We start from the raw sequence: 20,741 nt of genomic DNA on the forward strand, positions 1-20,741 counted from the left end.
GATGTCCATGTGATGGAGCAGATTCCATCTGCAGTCAGGCATTGTTTTATTTTTTGTGCTTCAGACAGGCTGCATTTAAATTACCACGCACATTTTGGTGCAGGTTAAAAACATGGCAAATGAAAAACATGAAAGTGAGGCCTATTCAGTCTGAAATGCTTGTGCTGAATTAACATGTGTTTTTACAGTGTAGAGAAAAGTGGCCTTTTACCTTTGAAGATTAATAGAATGTGTTTCTCTCTTCCCAGCTCATCCATGTAATCTAGATTTATTATTCCTGTCTTAATAGACTTTGACTTGTTGCATATTTTGATAAACATTTTCAGTTAATAACACCTCTTTTTATAATGTGTGTGAATTAATAATGCACCAAACACGACACAAGGGACTAAATGCTTGTTTGCATGAAAAGCTATCTAAAACATTAAAGCATGTTGTTGTGTGTGCTGTATTAACTGTGTGCGCTATATTAACTGTGTGTGCTTTTAAATGTTACACTAAAAGCATGAAAATGCTATTTTGCACATTTCACATTTATTTTGCATGTTGTCATAAATAATAGAAAAGCTGCTTTTCACTAATAGCTTGGCTAGGTAAACATTTATAAGGGGTATTAGTATGAGGGAGGGAAACATAATGGGATGATTTACATGACATTAATATTATCTTTGTGTTTGTTTTATTTATGGGGCCTACACAAAACATGGCTGCCTGTGAATCCATCAAGGCTATGGCTTGCAATTTAATGAGAAGGGAGCATGCGCAGACTGTACCAGCTTTCCTAAAGGAGTCAAGGACACTTTGAACTTTGTGCATTCTTGTGATTCTGCCAATGTACCAGTGTTAGTTAAAAGTGTCCATCTGACTACGCTGTGGAAGGAAGGAAGGAAAGAGAATTAGAATGAAACATTTTTCTTAGTAAATGTTGCAAATGTTTATAAATGTAGTTATTCATGTATGCTTCTTTTGTTAAAACTGGTAAAGTCAGGATTTTAGAATGAGTCAGGGTATTGAGAACTCATGCCATCATGACTGACCAATCACATACAGGTTTTCCTGAAAGATGCTACATCTTTGTGTAGTCTGCCAATAATTAGGGTATAAAATAATGTCCTCTCTGGATGGGGGCTGGCTTTTCTCAGCTCAGCTGGCTTCTATGGGTTAGGTACGAGAAACGTCCCGGGAGATTGCTGAAGGGGAGGTGCGTCCGAGGAGATTCAGGGGGAGGTTTCTTGCTTCCACGTCATATCTTGGCACTTCAGGCCACATTCCTTTGAGGCCTGTGAAGGAGGGGCTGCTTTCCTCTTTAGACACAGACAGACAGAGAGTGCAGTGGATCAGGATAGAATTAGATGCTAAACTTTAAGTTTATGTTTTGACTAATTAATTAGGTCTAAAAAGATTTATTTGTTTTATGCATTTATTTCTCTTAATGGGAGATTTTTGCCAACTATTTAATTATTGATTAGCTTTGCAAGACTATGTTTCTTAGAAACTCTTTAAGAATTGTGACTGAAATTTTGCGCCACATTTTCTTCCCTACATGTTATGCTTATATGCAGACTGTAATGTGTTCTTTGTTAATGCTATTTTTCCTGTTCTCCAAATTCTGTAACCTAATTGATATTTTACTAATGAATAAAGGGTCAGAGAAAAACTTAACTTTTGACTAGAAAATAAAACCCTTTAAAATACTCAACAACTATCTTTATTGGCTTGAATAAAAAATTTAATTTTTGACTGTTCAGGTTTATTTAAGTCTCCTGACGGTAATACATGGTGTGAAGGGCCCAACACCTTTTGAGCGGTAAACTAGAGGTAGCATGAAGGTTTTACATTGAGAAACTACCAGAAGAAATTACCGCTCCATCAGTTTTTGGTAAGCAGAGGATGGTCATTATTGATTAGTTTGGTGATTAATGATTATTGATTTCACCATCAACTATTCAACTAATGGATCATTGACCGTAAGAGGGAAATAAAATAATTGCCCTAGTTAGATAAATGTCCAAGTCCTGATTCCTGACTCCAATGCTCAGAACCTGAAGACTGGCAAAGCAGTACTGGCAGGTGATGCAGGAAGTGGTGTGAGTATCAATAGGGTTGTGAAATGTTGTTAATATGCTAGCATGTATTTTTTGAAGTGATGAAAATATTAAGTTTTTTTTACTGTTGGTGACATTTTGCTAATTTTAAATTGATGGTGTTATTGATTATATTGGTAATTTCATTGGACATACTTTTTTTGGTTATTGATTACATGTTTTAACTCTTCATGTTAAGTTAGTGTCTAGTTCTATGTTGTCTGGAACAAGCAGGTATGCACACCTGTGGAATCCCGGGAAGGAATAGCGGGTGGTAAATGGAAGCCACACTGCACTGAGGTTACTCGTCTGTTGGAATAACACTGAGAAGCTAGGTAGGGCTGGCAGTGTTAAATTAGGGACTATTTTCTGTGTGAGTGATTGATAGCAAAGAGTTCGCTGGTGAAACTTTGGTCTGATATCACCTAGAAAGGGTCACACTAAAGGAGTAGCAGGTTCTACTGCGCTTGATTGACAGCAAAAGGGTTCGCTGGTGAAACTTTGGACTAAGATATATCCTGAAGGATAAGTCCAAAGGAGTAGCAGGTTCTTCTGAGCTTGAGTGAAAGGTAAGCGGAAGGGATTTACCTGTAGTGTTTGAAGAGTAAACGGAAAGTCTTACTTTGTGAAGGGTAAGCGGAATGTGTTACTCGCAGTGAATATAAAATCTATCCTTTATTTAAACAGACAGAGTAGCAAATGTATTTATGTTGTTACTAACAGAGTTATTGATTAAGAAAGTATTGCAGTAAGATTTTGTGGAGGGTCAGTGGTAGGAGTAAAGCTGACTAAAATTGAGACTGACAGTTTTGGAGAAAAAGAAATTGCATTGAACTATTGCAAAAATGAAACTGTTTGAAGGTTTAAAAAAGCTGTTAGGAGGTAAAGTGAAAAAATCGTTTTTTATTGGTGATGCTCCTGAAGGACCACCTGTGCATTTTATGTCTGCCAATTTGGGACAAAATACATGTATGTGGGTTCACCAATGGTGCAAGATTACTGAAAAAGAAGGTGTTTTGAGGTTTCCAAAAGATGGTACTTTTGAATTGCAAATAATTGACAAATTAAGGGAAGTCTTATGTGAAATAAAGACACCATCTAAAGCTGCACAATTTGAGGCCTTAAGCATATGGGAAAAGACAGCAAGAGAGAAAGCAAGTGAGGATAAAAAGGTAAAGCACCAGATACAGGAGAAGGGAATTAATGCTGACAAAGAGCTTAAAATAAATAATGATTCAGGTGATGAAATAATGGATGCATTGTTAATTGAGTGTCCAGCACTTTATGTGGTTCCCATGAAAAATACTGAAAAAAGTGCACCAGTAAATACTACAGGGGCTACTGCTTCTGTTGAACAGAGAGAAATACAGACTGAGAAAACTGTGCAGACATTGTATATTGACCCATTACCTGTTGATTCAGTACTGACAGTGATACCTCCAGGTGTTACTGCTTCAAATATGACTGTTTCAGTCCAAGAATTGCAAACTGCAGATGCACAGATAGTGCCTAGAAAAATTATGACTGTCCCAATTAATATGGTCCCTACTGAAAAGGTTCAAGGAGCTGCAGAATCAGTGATTTTGCCAGGGTTTATTTCACAAACTCAGAATTCACAGATTAGTGAACGGAAATTACCCCAAGCACTGAAAGGTGAGGGAAAAATGGTATTTACAACTTCTGCAGCCCAGGATAAAATAAATATATTTGAAAATGGGATTTTTCAAACCTGCTCTGAGGAAGCAGCAGTGATTAAAAATATAGAGAACATGGGAGAACATATTAACACAGGCCCTGAAAAAGAGAGACAGCTTAATGTTTTAAATTCAACATGTGAACATGAAGAAATTAACAGTCCTTGCTGTTTAAATCATGAAAATGTGAACCAGTGTCAGGAAAAAGAATTAATTTCCCTGAGTAAGGAAACAGCTGTATGTGCATTAACTACACATAATGGACCGACAGATTTGGCTCAAAAATATGAAACTGATGTTTCAGGAAGTTTTCCAGAAAGGTTTCAGGGTACACATGGATGAGGAAGCAAATGAGAAAATGTGTTCATCAGGAATGCATTTGCACATTGCAGAAATAAAATACAATTTCAAATGCAATGGGTTTGAGAAATTAGGAGACAGGTGGGCAAGAAAACATGAAAAGAAAAAGAAACCACCAGACCTAGCAAGGAAAATGGATAAGGAAAAGAAGCCACCAGATATAATTGAGAAAAATAATAAGCAGACTGAGGGAGAAGCTTTTGTTTGAGAGAAATGGTGGGAGAAGTGCATGCTCATATGCCACAGAATAAAAGTGAACTTGCAGCATTTCTGAACACAATCCCACAATTGAGAGACACATTTATGCTGTGGTACCCACAAGTTGATGGATTTGATGAAATATTGAAAGAGTTGTGCATTAATTTGGAAATGTTCTTTTATATTGCCATGCTGACTAAATTGTGGTTTGAATCTAAAGTTGTTGTTCAAGGGCCAGGTGAGGAGACAGTGAAAAGGGTTTGCATGAATGCACCATCATTATCTGTTGTTATGGAGGAAAATTTAGCAGTGATTATTTTCCTGAAGGGCAGAGTGCCAGCAAAGGATGTTGATTGGGTACAGATTAAAAGAACACAGGATGGAAGTAAAGGTGTTTTGGTTTGTACACATTCAGGTATGGATGTTGTACTGCTGGAAAATGTGTCCTTTTGCCATCTTTTTAACAGATTTGAGCGTTGGATGAAGGAAAATAAATTTAAACATGATGCACAAAAACATGGAGAATTGCAGATGCAAAATATGCCAGTTAAGAAAATGCAAATGTCAGTTCAGAAACAGATACCAATGGCAGGAATTTTTCAAGCACAGATAGTCCCACAAAATATGGAAAATGTTAAAATTAATTTAAATAAGTTGCCCAGAGCAAATGTGAATTATTTCCAGAGACAAAATGAGAACCCAGTCAAACAGGTTGCTTTGTTTGCAAATGAGAGTTTTAACACTCACAATTCTGAATTTACCAATTCCATTGTGAAGGCAGTGGAAAGTCCAGATTTAGTTGCAGGAGTTTTAAACAGAGAAATTAAAAACCCAGTGTTAGAAGAATTTGCACCAAAATTAGGCCCATTTGAGGAAGATTGCAAAACTGTTGTCTGTGACTCAGGCCTAGCAGGAAAACAATTATTTTGCCAATTAAGCAGCACAGATTACTGTACACCAGATAATGTTATTTTTCAGATTCCTGGTGAGGATGTACATTTTAAAATGGCCCAACAAGAGACAGCTGTAGCATTATTTTCAGAAAAGAGAGTTGAAAAATTACCTTCTGCTTTTGAAAAAATAATAAACACAGAAATAAGAGAGTTCACAGAGGATGCCAGATTAATAAAATGTGCAGAACATGTCATATTAAAATTTGAACCAGATTACATGTATTCAGGAATACCTTCAGTTGCAGGAATTTTATCAATAAAAGGATTTTTTATGGAATTGATTGGAAGTTTGTGTAATTTTCTGATCACAGGTTCACAGAAAATAAATGAAAAGAACAGAATAGTGCAGCAGATTAAAAGCATATTTTTTCATGTTGTCCTGTGGTACCGAATCCAGCCAATATATTTTTTCACATTCCATGTGGTGAAGAATGGCTTACTTTTATTGATTTTTGCAAAGCTCATGTCACAGTGCCATTGCATGAGAATAGTCAGGAGTACTGTCAAAAAGAAGATGAATGTCTGGGACACAAAATTGGAAAGGGAGGTAGAAAGGTGTCACCAGAGAAGGTGGAAATAATTTCCAAGATGAATCCACCTCAAATTAAGAAAGAAGTGAGGACATTTTTGGGAATGGTTAGCTGCTGTAGAGAGTGGTTACTAAACCTTTTCCTAGTGGCTAAGCCTTTACTGAGGCTGACACACTCAGGTGTGTCTGATCCGCTTCCATTGGACAACAACTGCACAAAAGCATTCCTAGAGTTGAAAGAGAAAAAATGTCGCGCCCCAGCACTAGGAATGAAAGCTTATTTGAAAGAAAATACACTAATTTGCAGTGAGAGGGAGGGCTGCGCTCTCTCATTGCCTATTGAAAAAGATGATTGTGTTCAAAGGTCTGTGATGTATTGCCCAATGACCTTTGACCCTACATTCACAGAAATGTTAGCAAATGAATTGGATTATGATGAAACTGAATATAAGTGTCTAAATATAATGAAAATATGCATAAAGCCAAATTCAGACTTTAAGGATGAATGTCTGAGTCAGCCCAACAATGTCCATTTTGTAGATGGCCCATGTTTGAAAGATGACACATTAAAAGCAGCACATGCTGTGCTCCTTATACATTATGTTGTCAAAGCTTCATGGCTTTTAGTAATTACCCCAGCCCAAAATTCGAAATTGATTGCCCTTACCATAACATGCAGTATATCTGCTCAATTGGGAGTCACTGTTGTCATGGGAGAGAGAAATGCTAATTCAGTTGCACAAATTTGTGTTCTGTTAGCATGTACATTCTATGGAATCTTCACAGATGAATTAAAAGAGGCTCAAGAAAATGTTTTTGAAGCAGCACAACAGGGTTGTATCAGAACTATTTTTGAACAAAATGACAACTGCAAAGTGACAAATGTGTTATTGCAAAGACTGATGCCCAGGTATAGATTGCCAGTTTCTCTGAAATCAGATCATATTGGGGTCTCAAAGATAATGAGTTCAGAACAACAGATTGGACAAGGAATGGATTGTAGCTATCTGCCTGAAGTGTCAAGCATAATAAAGCAACACAATGGCAGCACTGAGTTACCTTTTGCAAAAGACTGTGTTTCAGCATCACCAAAGTGGCTTGAAAATACATAGGCAAATGCACTTGTGGAAAACACTGAGGAGAACACTAGCCATTGCTGTGTAGGTCTGCTTGATGTACAGTGTGCAGTTTCTCACCAGATTGCAGCTGCTACCAAGATCTGCATAATGGATGGTGCAACGGTTTTGATCTGAGAGATGCTGTGGTGACACATCTGAATATGATCAAAGTGAAAATAAGAGTGAAAGGCCTTGGTTGAAAAAGGGCAAAGGATTGATGGTGCTCTGTCAGAGTTTCTCAGCACCTAAGTAGTCTAATTTGCATGGAAAAGAGTACAGAATGCCACACTGTATGAGCCATTCTGATGGCAAGCTGATGACAAAGAGCAAAGAAATGCTGAAACTGTCCTGTTGAATTCCTTTTTTATTATTTTAGTTACTTATTTTAAAGAAGACTAACTGTTCCAAGAAGCTACTTACAGATCTCTGCACTAAAACATTTGAGCTTGGCTATATATGATCTGATTACAGACCAAACTTGTGTTTGCCTTAGAAATAGAAGTAACATTGTTATATGCTCAGCTTTTACAATTTAAAAAAAAATAAAAAAAAATACTGTCACTTGTGAAATGAAATATGTGTGATGGATTATAAATCATTTTATTATGATTTGAATCATCAGAAGGGTGGATTGATGGAGCAGATTCCATCTGCAGTCAGGCATTGTTTTATTTTTTGTGGTTCAGACAGGCTGCATTTAAATTGCCACGCACATTTTGGTGCAGGTTAAAAACATGGCAAATGAAAAACATGAAAGTGAGGCCTATTCAGTCTGAAATGCTTGTGCTGAATTAACATGTGTTTTTACAGTGTAGAGAAAAGTGGCCTTTTACCTTTGAAGATTAATAGAATGTGTTTCTCTCTTCCCAGCTCATCCATGTAATCTAGATTTATTATTCCTGTCTTAATAGACTTTGACTTATTGCATATTTTGATAAACATTTTCAGTTAATAACACCTCTTTTTATAATGTGTGTGAATTAATAATGCACCAAACACGACACAAGGGACTAAATGCTTGTTTGCATGAAAAGCTATCTAAAACATTAAAGCATGTTGTTGTGTGTGCTGTATTAACTGTGTGCGCTATATTAACTGTGTGTGCTTTTAAATGTTACACTAAAAGCATGAAAATGCTATTTTGCACATTTCACATTTATTTTGCATGTTGTCATAAATAATAGAAAAGCTGCTTTTCACTAATAGCTTGGCTAGGTAAACATTTATAAGGGGTATTAGTATGAGGGAGGGAAACATAATGGGATGATTTACATGAAATTAATATTATCTTTGTGTTTGTTTTATTTTTGGGGCCTACACAAAACATGGCTGCCTGTGAATCCATCAAGGCTATGGCTTGCAATTTAATGAGAAGGGAGCATGCGCAGACTGTACCAGCTATCCTAAAGGAGTCAAGGACACTTTGAACTTTGTGCATTCTTGTGATTCTGCCAATGTACCAGTGTTAGTTAAAAGTGTCCATCTGACTACGCTGTGGAAGGAAGGAAGGAAAGAGAATTAGAATGAAACATTTTTCTTAGTAAATGTTGCAAATGTTTATAAATGTAGTTATTCATGTATGCTTCTTTTGTTAAAACTGGTAAAGTCAGGATTTTAGAATGAGTCAGGGTATTGAGAACTCATGCCATCATGACTGACCAATCACATACAGGTTCTCCTGAAAGATGCTACATCTTTGTGAATATATGATTTTTCAACGATTTCAAGTTCCACGCATGGCATAACCACGCGAATTTTACATCGCAAGTGGCTTTACCACGCTGGAATTTACAACGAAGGATTGTACCACGTCTTACCTGCACGTCTTTCTCCAGCAGCCCTTACTTCCATCTACCATGGAAACAAGCGTCAAAACACGTCTTCCAAAATAAATAAAGGACTTCTTTTTTGACGTACACTGCACGTCTTTGGGGGAGGCTCTTTCCTTTTACTTCATTAATACCACAGAGCGTTTTTTTTTTTAAATCTAACTCGCTCCTTAATTGTTGTTATTTTTTTGGGGGGAGACCCCCCCAGCCCCCCCAGCCCCCCTAGCCCCCCTCCCAACCCTCCCCCAGCCCCCCCAGCACGACTGGACGGAATACCACGTCTCCCCCCAACCCACGCTGAACGTACTTTCGTGGTATAGACGGTCGTGGAAGGCACCCACGTTGAAAAAACGTTTGCGTGGTAAGTGTACCGTGGTAAACGTTATGCGTGGGGATGCCTTCGTAGTAAATGATGTTTCCCCATCTTTGTGTAGTCTGCCAATAATTAGGGTATAAAATAATGTCCTCTCTGGATGGGGGCTGGCTTTTCTCAGCTCAGCTGGCTTCTATGGGTTAGGTACGAGAAACGTCCTGGGAGATTGCTGAAGGGGAGGTGCGTCCGAGGAGATTCAGGGGGAGGTTTCTTGCTTCCACGTCATTTCCTCTTTAGACACAGACAGACAGAGAGTGCAGTGGATCAGAATAGAATTAGATGCTAAACTTAAAGTTTATGTTTTGACTAATTAATTAGGTCTAAAAAGATTTATTTGTTTTATGCATTTATTTCTCTTAATGGGAGATTTTTGCCAACTATTTAATTATTGATTAGCTTTGCAAGACTATTTTTCTTAGAAACTCTTTAAGAATTGTGACTGAAATTTTGCGCCACATTTTCTTCCCTACATGTTATGCTTATATGCAGACTGTAATGTGTTCTTTATTAATGCTATTTTTCCTGTTCTCCAAATTCTGTAACCTAATTGATATTTTACTAATGAATAAAGGGTCAGAGAAAAACTTAACTTTTGACTAGAAAATAAAACCCTTTAAAATACTCAACAACTCTCTTTATTGGCTTGAATAAAAAATTTAATTTTTGACTGTTCAGGTTTATTTAAGTCTCCTGAAGGTAATACATGGTGTGAAGGGCCCAACACCTTTTGAGCGGTAAATTAGAGGTAGCATGAAGGTTTTACATTGAGAAACTACCAGAAGAAATTACCGCTCCATCACATGCATTTCTGCATCCGAACTGTGGTATTTAATTGTACTGCTTTTCAAATCAAGTCACACTATTGTAAATATGCTGCTTCTTAATAAAGTTCTGTAGTGTTTAATAGGGACTTGTTTATTGTTTACTGAGCCATCCTTCAATTCTACTATAAAATGCACTATTATCCCATTTTATGAAGTATTTCCTGTAAGAGAACCTCTGCCCGGATAAAACACTCAGAGCACCTCAGTCATGTTTGCTTCACATGCTCCCTTTCTGTAGTTTTGAAAATAGTATTTAGCTCTTGTCGTTTTCGGAGTTCATCATCTGCCACGGTTCAAGACCGCCCTTTTTTTGTTGATCAGCAATGGCATTTCTAATTATTGACAGATGTTTTAATGTGCACTGGAACATATTCACCATGCTTAATCAGTTGGAATAAAAGTAATCCCTACATCATGTCTTGTTACTTTGGGGTATAACATACATTAATGTGTTAGTACCTAGAAGAAGCCTGTAACTAATTGGTCTATTGATTGAAGGGGGCTGAAACCCCTATTAAAGCAGCAACGACATTCCTTGCAGAGTGAACCACAAAAGTCACTAAGTTGACCTGTGCTTAACGCTCTGGTACTTTGGCACAAAATAAGTCGGGCTTAACTTAGAGTAAATCAAAACAAATAAAATATTACCAGAACGAAAAGAATCAAATAAGTTCAACTGGAGATAGGGGATTGTAAAAATGTAAGTAAATATAGAAGCTAAAAATCACAAAGTGCCAACTGAGCGTATCTGGCATTGCTTGACCAGGACAAAGTCACAAGTTAAGGCCAACTGCAATGGAGTGCAGGCCAGGCACAGGGCTAAGTTTGGCCTGCATGGAGTTGTCCTTATGTCCTTGGTGCTAGGCCTACGCTGTATTGTTTTATGAGGCTTTGCGTCACTCAGCGTCAATTATGATGAGGTGTGCAGCTGTGCAGAGAGGATTGTGGGGCTTTGCATTGCTTGGCATCAGATCCAATGAAGTTGCAAATGTGCAGTGAGGCTTTGAAGTGCTTCATCTTGCTTCACCCTGGATTTGCAGGAAACTTCAGTTAGCGAAGTAAGAGTTTTCCATGATGCCAGACAAGAGTCTAGGACTTAGGGAGATACCTCTTAGGGATCAGGGACTCACTCCTATAGAGGCGAATGGGGTTGAGGCAGGTCTATTTGCAGGTCCATTCAGGTACAGTGCAGCAGGTCAGATGATCAGTTGCAAGGAGGCCTCTGGAGCTTGTTGGGTCTCTGTAGCTCAGAACATGAGGCCAGACAGCTGACCCTTGGAAGTCAAACAGGTTGGCCAGCTTCTTCAGTGTCCAGATCCCAGCAAAGCTTAGCCTTTCAATTGTGGTTCACCTCTGTCACCTGGGAAGTAATCATCTACTGATGAAGGTTACAGATTGGTCAGGGCTCTCTTTATTTTGCTGTGAGAGCACAGCCCCTATGCCATGCTGTGAGACATCTGTATGAATAATTAATTCCTGGGAGAAGGCAGGGGCCTTGAGCACTGGTGCTGCACACATGACTTCCTTGAGGGTATCAAAAGTAGTGTGGCAAGCCTCTCTTCAGATCACCTTACTGAGCTGCTTTTAGGAAGTCAGCTTAGTCAAGGGGGCAACAATGGTCCATACCCCTTGCCACAAATTCTGTAGTGTCAGATGAGGCCTAAGAAGGCTCTCATCTTAGTCTGGGTCTTGGTGGAGGGGCCCTAACCAATATGATAAGACTTCTGGTTTGGAGGGGCTGTACCCTCTCCTCACCAACTTGGTCCCCCAAGTAGCCACTGAACTCGGTGCTATCTCTTGTAGTCTTCTATTGTCAGGCCTGCCTGTTGAAGGGCCTGAAGCACATACTGGAGGTGGAACAGGTGGTCCTCCCAGCTAGGACTTAAGACAGCAATGTCATCCAAGTAGGCTTGACTGAAGCTCTCTTTCCCAGCCAGGTCCTGGTTGACCAATCTCTGGAAGGTGGCAGGGGCATTTCATGTCAAATGAAACATGCTCAGGAACTTGGAAACCCCCCAGCAATCTGAACTCATCAGCACGGGGAATGGCTTAAGCATTAATCTAAGTGACTGAGTTGAGCGTCTGTAATTCGTGAAGAACCTGAGTTCTGGTGTGGTGCTTGGCTTGGGAGCCTTGGGTACCAGCACCACTGGGCTGGGCAAAGAACTGTTGAAGGCTTAATCACCCCTAGTTTTAGCATCTTGGACACTTACACCTTGAAGCTGTCATCCACTTCTTCGTAGGCATGCTGTTCCCTGTATCCACGTCATGGGTACACAGATGGGTAACCCCAGGGGTCAGCGGAATAGGGAGGCTAACTGTCCCAGCAAGTAGAAAAGTCCCTCTGTTGCTCTGGAGTCTGGGTTGAGGAGAGGTGGACACCTTCCACGGGCCTATCCTGCTTCATGGATGATAGAAGGTCAGGGAGAGGTTCACTCTTCTTAACCACTCCATCATCTGTTACTAGGAGCATAGTGACATTTGTCTTCTCATAGTGGGGGTTGAGTTGATTGACATTTAGGACCCCCAAGAGAATACTGGGGATCTTGAGGTCCAAATATCTGAGGCAATGTTCTCCTGTGTAGGCTCTGGGGCATCACCCTCTGGCTCATTCTCCTCCCAGGCTGTGGAAGTTTCAGGAGCAGGTTTCCTACACCCCCTGACATTCCTCTTTTTGGGAGGTACCTGGGCAATTCTTCCAGGCTCCAGGCCCTCTTGACTTCCCTATCAGGTTGCTATGTACTATGTGATCAGGCACATCCACTCCCACTAAAGGCAATCCTAACATCTCCAGGTGAGACCATAGCTCCACCCCCATCCAGATGGTGTGTTCCATTGTGTTGCCAAACAGAAAATGCACTGTCATGGCTGGATTCCCACCTATGATTAAGGAACCTAGGACCCACCCCCACTCGTAGGGAACCAGAGCCACGTGATAGTGACTCTCATGCTTGTCTTGTACCACAAACAGGTGGAGTGCCTTAGGGTTTGCCTGCTCTTTGGACACCAAATGACAACTAACAGTAGTCATACTGGCTCCTGTGTCTCTCAGAGCCTTCACCTGTTGCCGATTGAGGGTAACCCACTGCCGGTACTTGGAAGTATTTGAAGGCTTATGGACCTTTAGCACCATCTCTTTGTCACCCATGGATACTAGGTTACCCTCTGCAGTACCTCCAAGCTATCTGGGACAATGAAAGAATTAATTAATGAATTTGAGTCTTATAAAGCGCGTAGCTACTCCAAAAGGAGTGTACCAGCTCTAAGAGGTCAAAAGCAAATCAACCAGTAACAGGTAAAGAAAGGAGCCAGTCTAGAAAAGCCAAGTCTTTACATTTTTCAGAAACTGAGATTCTGACGGAAATGGCCTCAGTTGCAACGGTAGAGAATTCCAAAATTTAGATGCCAGAAAGCCAAAAGATCTTCCACTGAGCGAGTTTTCCTGACTCTGGGCACTGGTACTAACAGTGCCTCTGAGGACCTGAGGTACCTCCTAGGAGACTAGGAAGTGAGAAGAGGATGCAGATAGGCTGCCCCAATCTTCCTTTGAATCCTATAACAGAAGCAAAGAGCTTTAAAAGAGAGATGATTCTCCACAGGGAGTCAGTGCAGTTTCTGAAGTGCCATGCCTAAAGATGCACACTTAGGGATGTTAAGCAGAAGGTGAGCCGACCAATGTACAACACATTGAAGTCTCTTGATCCTAGCCTGAGAAGCTCCCAGACATAAGATGTTACAGTAGTCTAGCCGAGCGACCACTAACGCCTGGATCATTGTCTTCTGTGCCAAAACAGGTAAAAGATGACTAAAGCTTTTTAGAGATTTATTAATACCAAAGCACTTGCCCGCTAAAGCTGTGATTTGACTCTCGAAGGCGAGTTTATCGTCAAACCAAAAACTCAAGTTTCTAACCTCGGGTTTAGGCTGGGGAAAAGGGCCCAGAGGTTCCGGCCACCAGGCTGGGGACCATATCGAGGGCTGATGGCCGAGGAACAGCCCTGCATTCAACTTCAGGTAATTGAGGTCCATCCAAAAAGGCACTTCTGACAAACAAGCCCTCAGAGAATCAGCTGCAGCAGCAGAGTTATATGACCAGGTTAATATCAACTGGGTATTGTTTGCATAGGATGTTATTTTGAAGACATGCCGCATGATATTGTCTGATAGGGGGCAGATATACAGGTTGAATAAGGTAGGGCGCCTCCCCAAGCACTATGCTCACCAACCCCGATGTCTGCGTACTAGTGGGTGAGTGCACCCTCATAGAGCAGATGGTGTTCCCTTTGCAGTACCCATACCTATGGCATTTGGAGTTGAACTTCCCTGAAGACTTTGGGTCAGGGAAACCACTCTTCTTTTGGTCAGATTGGGACTGGGAATCTTCCCCCTGAGAATGGATTTGAGGGCCTTACTAGGACAGGGAGCTCACTATCCACTAGGTATTGGCGCAGCTCTGCAAAATAATTACTGAACATGTGCTCTCTGGCAATCAGATTGTACAGCCCTTTACAATCACTTACAACACTTCCCTTCACCCAACCATGCAGTGTCTTGTAAATGTAATCCACATAATCCACCCAGGACTGGTAAAGAAGCATCTGGCTGTCCCTAAACCTCTGCCTATACTTCTCCCGGGACCTCTATACTTCCCCTGACTAGTGCTTGCTTCATGAGGGAATATGTAACCCTGTCCTCCTTCCCTAGGACCAGTAATGCATCCCTTCTTTACAGCAAACTCCTCTGCAGCCCTCTTTGGACTAACCTCCTCTGTAACCTCTTTGCAACAGCCTCCTCCATCTTGAGTTTTTCCAACTGTAACCTGAACTCCCTTTCAGCCATCCTGTCCTCCAGTTCCTCAGGGGACAGATTGTGGAAAGAGATGCTAGTGCCTTCTCTGGATCTGGCAGAGGACCTAACTTCTGTGGTCCCTCCTCTCCCCTCTGAGGTTTTGATCAGGGGGTTGTCAACCGCCTCCCTTCTAGCTCCTGCTCCTGCTTCTCCATATCCTCCTCCTCCTTATGCTCCTGTGCTGTAGCCTGTTTGTTGAAACTGGTTGGCCTCTTCCCAGGCCCTGAAGGCCTTCTGGAGCTCTTGCCTTTTGGAGCTTTCAGCTACTGGCCTCGCCCTCTCCCTGAAGAATCTATTGTGCTCAGACACAGTGCAGCTCTCCATGTTGTTGAGCTCAAACTCCATGTTTGCAGGCAGAGTTGTAGGTGCACAAAGTCAGGTGGAATGGAAGCAAATTTGTAAAAAAAAAAAAAAAAAAGAGTTCAATCAAGGAATATTTAAAATAAAGTTGAATCTGATGTCAAGGTATTTATATGGGATTTTAGTGTTACACAAAATCACTGAGTGGAACTGCAAAAACACAAGCACTGAATGTAAGAAATTGGATTATTTATTAAGAGGTGTGAAAACCCAACTCAAGCAACAACCACAATCCTTGTCAGGGTGAACCATAAAAATCATTATATTAACCTGTGCCTAACCCTCTGGCATCTTGGCGAAAAAGCAGCGAAGCTAAACTTAACCCCTTTGCCGCAGCTGCGATTTCGCGGCAGTGCGGCACTTCCGCAAAATGGGCAGGGCCGCGTCGCCTTTGGACGTTCGCAGCACCAGTGAGGTAGTGCTCGCGACGGCCAGCGGCCGAGGGCAGCAGGGAATGGGTTAAAGGTAATGTATTTATGCAGCACACATTAAAAAGGTTAAACCCAACACAATAAAAGTCCCAAATCAATCTAGAAAAATAGAGTACATTTTAATAAATAAAATAATACCAGAATACAAGAACCAACAGTGGAACAGTAAATATGTTGTTTCAAAAATGAAAGTAAATATAGTGCCTAAAAGGACAAAGAGCCAACTGAGGGTATCTGGCCATACTGGACAGGTAAAAAGTCACAAGTTCAGGCTGGGTCGGATGGAGTGCAGGCTGGGCACAGGAACAAGACTACTAGGAGTTGTGCCTTATGTCCTCGATGCTGGATTTGTGATGCGTTGTTTTGTCAGGCTTTGTTTTGCTTGGCATAAGTTCCATTGCAGCTTGCAACTGTGCAGTGAGTTTTTGTGGGGCTTTTCATTGCTTGGCTTCAGTTCCTATACAGCTTGAGGCAGTATGGCGAGGCTTTGTGGGGCTTTGAGTCGCTTGGCGTCAGTGCCGATGAAGCTTGCAGATGTGGGTGAGGCTTTGCAGGGCTTTCGCATCACTTGGTGTCAGTTCCGATGAAGTTTGCATCTGTGCTGCAAGTCTTTGTTGGGCTTCATGTCACTTAGGATTCAATGAAACCTTCAGTTATGCAAGGAGGAGTCCTATCTGATGCCAGCCAAGCATCCCGGACTTGGGGCACTTCTTGGAGCTCAGAGACTCACTCCAGCAGAGGTTAGCAGGGCTCAGGCAAGCCCTTTTGCAAGTCCAAGCAACTCCAGTGTAGCAGATCGCTAGGCAGTTGCAGGGAAGTCATTGGTGTTACCATTCCCTCATTCCGCCTCTGGGAAATTTGTACATGGACAATCGGCAGTCGGGAAATCATCATTAAAACTCACCCAAAACCCTCTCTGACTTCTGGCTGCTTCCCATCACAATGGTGTATGCAGTTGAAAGCCTACATTTGCTTCCATGACTTTAGGTTCCATAATGCACTGTCAAGTATTCAATAAGACCTGGAATTCGCTGTCCATTGATTTCTATCTAAGTAGTCCTGCTGTTCCTCTGCACTGGATTCTCTACTCCAGGACTTGTGAGAGACTAGAATTGGACACACCTGTGACCTGTCTTGTTCAGGCCAGTTATGTGATCCGCCCTGGGCTTGCTGCTGCCTTGAAATGGTTATAAGCTGCCATTTGCTGAAGCTCCTTGTTCGTTCATTGAAATTTGTTCCTCTGTGTACCTGACCTCTTTTTGCTTGTTTTTCTATCCAGTTTCTGCCTTGCTTCAGCCAAAGCCTGTCTCCAGTTCATGTGCAGCCTGCTACATATTATCTCAGCCCTGCTTTGCTTTTGATTTAATCCCTGCCCGTATTTTTCGACCCTTTGGTGCACCCTAAGCAGCTCCCTTTCTAATTGCTCCTAGTTTGTTCCTTCTGTTCCTTCTAATATTTTCCCTATACTTATTTCTTTTACTTCTGCCTTAGCTCTTGCATTTTCTCCTCAGTCTCCTAAATTTGCCCCTAGTTTAATTTTATCTTTCTCAATGATTCTACTACAGTCTCTAGTTTCCATTAGCTTCCAGTCTCTTGTTTGTTATAGTTCCTAGGATCCTTGTTCTGACTTGACTGTTCTCCATTTTTCCCATGAATGCCTTTCTACTAGCTAGTTTCTACAGCTCTTATGTTCCAGTCTAGTGCTAAGACAGAATCATGTTTGCTGCCTCCTTTCCACGGGGCTTGCAGGGTGACTATCTGTGAGAGTGATCTGAACAGAGGGGTTGTCATTCCCTGTACCTGTTGGAAGGTCTGAGTCTTACCTGTGTACAACTCTAGTGGTAACCAAGAGTGTTTGTCCATTATTGGTCCATTCCAGATTTGGTCAGTTTATGTTGCTTGCATCTATCTGATTCCTGTGCTTAGTCTGTATCTGTCCTCTCCTGGTGTATACCTTCCATGGCTCCTCTGCTTCATTACACTACATCCATATTGAAATATTCCTTGAGGGGTGCTCCGCCTGTAGTTCCTGAAATTTGGAGCTTGTTGTGACCCTATAGCTCAGAACAGAAGGTCTGCCAACTGGAGACACTTTTTCCAGTACACAAAGCAGCCCTGTCCCCAGCAGTGCAGTGGTACCGCCCACATCACCATCAGCAACATCGCAATGGCACAAGAGTCAGGCTGAGACACCAAGGGGTCCAAGGCAAGAGAGTCCTGCAACGAAAAAACACGCATTGAGCCTAACATCTGGTGTCGAGAATTCACCTGCATCAGTGGCACCAGAAAAGAAAGAAATCCAGGCTACTATTCTCAGCATGTTTAGGTCGGAGGGGCAGTACAAGCGCAACCACCCAAGGGAACGTTTGTACAACACAAAGCTGGCTAAAATCTTAGAGCTGGACCTCCTCCCTTTTTCTTTTGTGGAAGGGGTGGGTTTTCTTGAATTTATGGCAGCCACCTAGCCGAAATGGAAGGTTCCCAGCCGGTCCTATTTCGCCAGAGTTGCTGTTCTAGCACTACATCACAAAGTGCTTGAATTGCTTGGACAAGCTTTGCAGCAGAGTGCTGGTCACACTAGCCACCTGACGACAGACATTTGGCCCAGTTGCCAAGCCACAGATTACATGTGCATCACTGCACACTGGATCTCTTTTGTGGTGGTTAGATAAAGATATCTGCAGGTGTTGACACTGTTGAGATTTTTAATGAGCCTCGTAAACATGCAACAGTTCGCCATGGAGAAATCTCATACTGCTGCAAACATTTTGGAAGACTTTGGCAACAAGGTCTTTGAATGGCTGTGACCAAGAGGTCTTAACATTGGTTTTGTTGCGTTAACATCATTGTTCAAGACTTTCTGAAAAAAGACTGAGTCAGCAACTTACTGACCACCTGCAGAAGAATCTGTACACATTTCGGCCATTCTTTTAAAGCCCAGAAGCAGCTGAGGATAATTCAACGTTATAATGTAATGCCAGTTAAAGCACTCATCCAGGAGGTGCCAACATGTTGGAACTCAACGTATTACATGCTTGAATGAATGAATGAAAGAACATTTATAACCGCGCAACTAAAACCCGAAGGCATCAAGGCGCCTATGAAATAAATCTTAAAAGGCAGAGGCAAAACTACAGGTATGCTTTGGCAAATAGTCGTGACTTCAAAGCTTTCCTAAAGGACTGAAGAGTGGGAAGGGCCTTAATTTCAACGGGAAGAGCATTCCACATTTTAGGTGCCACTGTGGAAAAAGCTCTGCCACCCCATTTGGCTCTGCGAATGCGTGGTACAGATAACAAGGATTTGTTAGCAGAGCGCAAATTCCTCGAGGTGCAGTAGGGGGTCAAAAGAGCCCCAATCCCCACAGACCTATTTCTCGCTAGGGCGCCAAAGGTAAGGCACAGGATTTTAAAAGAGATCCTGTCCTCAACAGGTAGCCAATGCAATGCCTTCCTAGCGGAGGTGGCCGATGCATGTTTGGGTAGATCCAACACAAACTTAGCTGCCGCATTTTGGACCAGTTGAAGGCGCTGCAGCAGCCCCTTACTGAGACCTGCATACAGCGCATTGCAATAGTCAAGTCGGGAGCCAATAAGAGCAACCACGACTTGCTTTCCGGCCTGCTGGGATAAGTAGTGTTTGATTCTCCTCAAAATGTGAATTATGCCCCAACAGGTAGAGACTGTTCTGTTCACCTGCTGACGCATATTGAGGGTGGGCTCAATCAGGACTCCTAGGTTTTTTGCCAGAGCGGTAGGTACCGGACACGCTCCCAAAGAGGCAGGCCACCAAGAAGCCGACCAGATGTCCTCTTTTCCCCCAAACACCAGAATCTCCGTCTTCTCCCCGTTCAATTTTAATGAATTGTAAGTCATCCATTTTGCGACTGCCTCTAAACAGGATCTAAAATTAGAGGCAGCCTCGTTAACGGGCTGAGAGAGGGAGACCAGGATCTGGGTGTCAGCGGCGTAGGAAACTACCTGCATCCCAAAAGATCTTATCAGCCTGGCAAGTGGGGTCACATAGATGTTAAAAAGGGTCGGACTTAATGCCGACCCTTGGGGGACCCTACATTGCACAGACAGGGATGGAGATAGAAACTCCCCCAGCATCACTCTCTGTTCCCTCTGGTTTAGGAAGGAGGCCAGCAAATCCAGAGCGGGCCCCTCCACGCCAATCTCCCTCAGGCGAGATGTTAACACCGAGGGAGAGAGGGTATCAAACGCAGCAGTGAGGTCTAGCAGGACTAGGAGGGTGGTCTGGCCCCTATCAGCACTAGTGCGGATATTATCCAGCACGATGGTGAGGGCCGACTCGGTGCTATGCTCCCTCCTAAATCCGTGCTGCGAGTGATCTAACAAGCCAGAGTTCTCCAGAAAGGCCGCAAGGTGCTTATTAAGATGTGTTTCAAGCATCTTTGCGGCAGCAGGGAGCAGCGAGATGGGGCGAAAGTTTTTAAAAACCCCCGGATCAAGCGTTGCCTTTTTGAGTAATGGTTTCACCACAGCCCTTTTCCAATGCTGAGGGAAGGTACCAAACCTCATTGCCCCATTCATGATCTCCAGGAGGGGAGGTAAAAGGGTCTCCTTACACTGCCTGAGAAGCGTGAGAGGACAGGGATCTAAGGGGCTTGAACGTCTGTTTGAGCAGTACAGACCAATCAATGAATATGTCATGCAAAGATATGGAGTCTGTCAAATTAGTTTAAGGAAGGAGTTATGGTTAGTTTTAGGGTAAGTGTAAAGATATGGTTATGAGCATGCTTTAGGATTATGGATAGAGATAGGGATAGAGTTACAGTAAGGGCAAGTATAAGGGTACTGGTTAGGGTGGATGCTAGGCTTATTGCAGGGAATCCAGGTCTTTTCTACAGGGTTACTGCTTATTGTTCGGCTTTTTCTGAACCCTATTTTTGCTGGTATTATGACTCTGTGCATTGTGACACTGATAATCAGTGCCACAACTCTATCTGATTTGGCCTTAAAATTGTACCCTCTACATTCTATACAAATAAGGCATGCTTTCAGCCCATCTGTTCGGGCCTTGCTTCAGATCTCTCAAGGTCTTGGGTGCTAGCGAGACCTGGCAGCCATCTTTGGGCACGGTCTATAAAGACTGCGCCCAGTCTCTCAATTTTGCT

The 20,741-nt window shown here is 42.1% G+C and overlaps 1 protein-coding gene across 1 annotated transcript in view; it reads right to left on the reverse strand.

Moving 5' to 3' along the window:
* Positions 1–20,741, reverse strand: part of LOC144782821 (uncharacterized) — a 169,975-nt gene that overhangs the window by 84,015 nt on the left and 65,219 nt on the right. The gene's annotated exons all lie outside the window — the stretch shown is intronic.

Source organism: Lissotriton helveticus, chromosome 9 (assembly GCF_964261635.1).
Source record: "Lissotriton helveticus chromosome 9, aLisHel1.1, whole genome shotgun sequence".
NCBI lineage: Eukaryota > Metazoa > Chordata > Amphibia > Caudata > Salamandridae > Lissotriton > Lissotriton helveticus.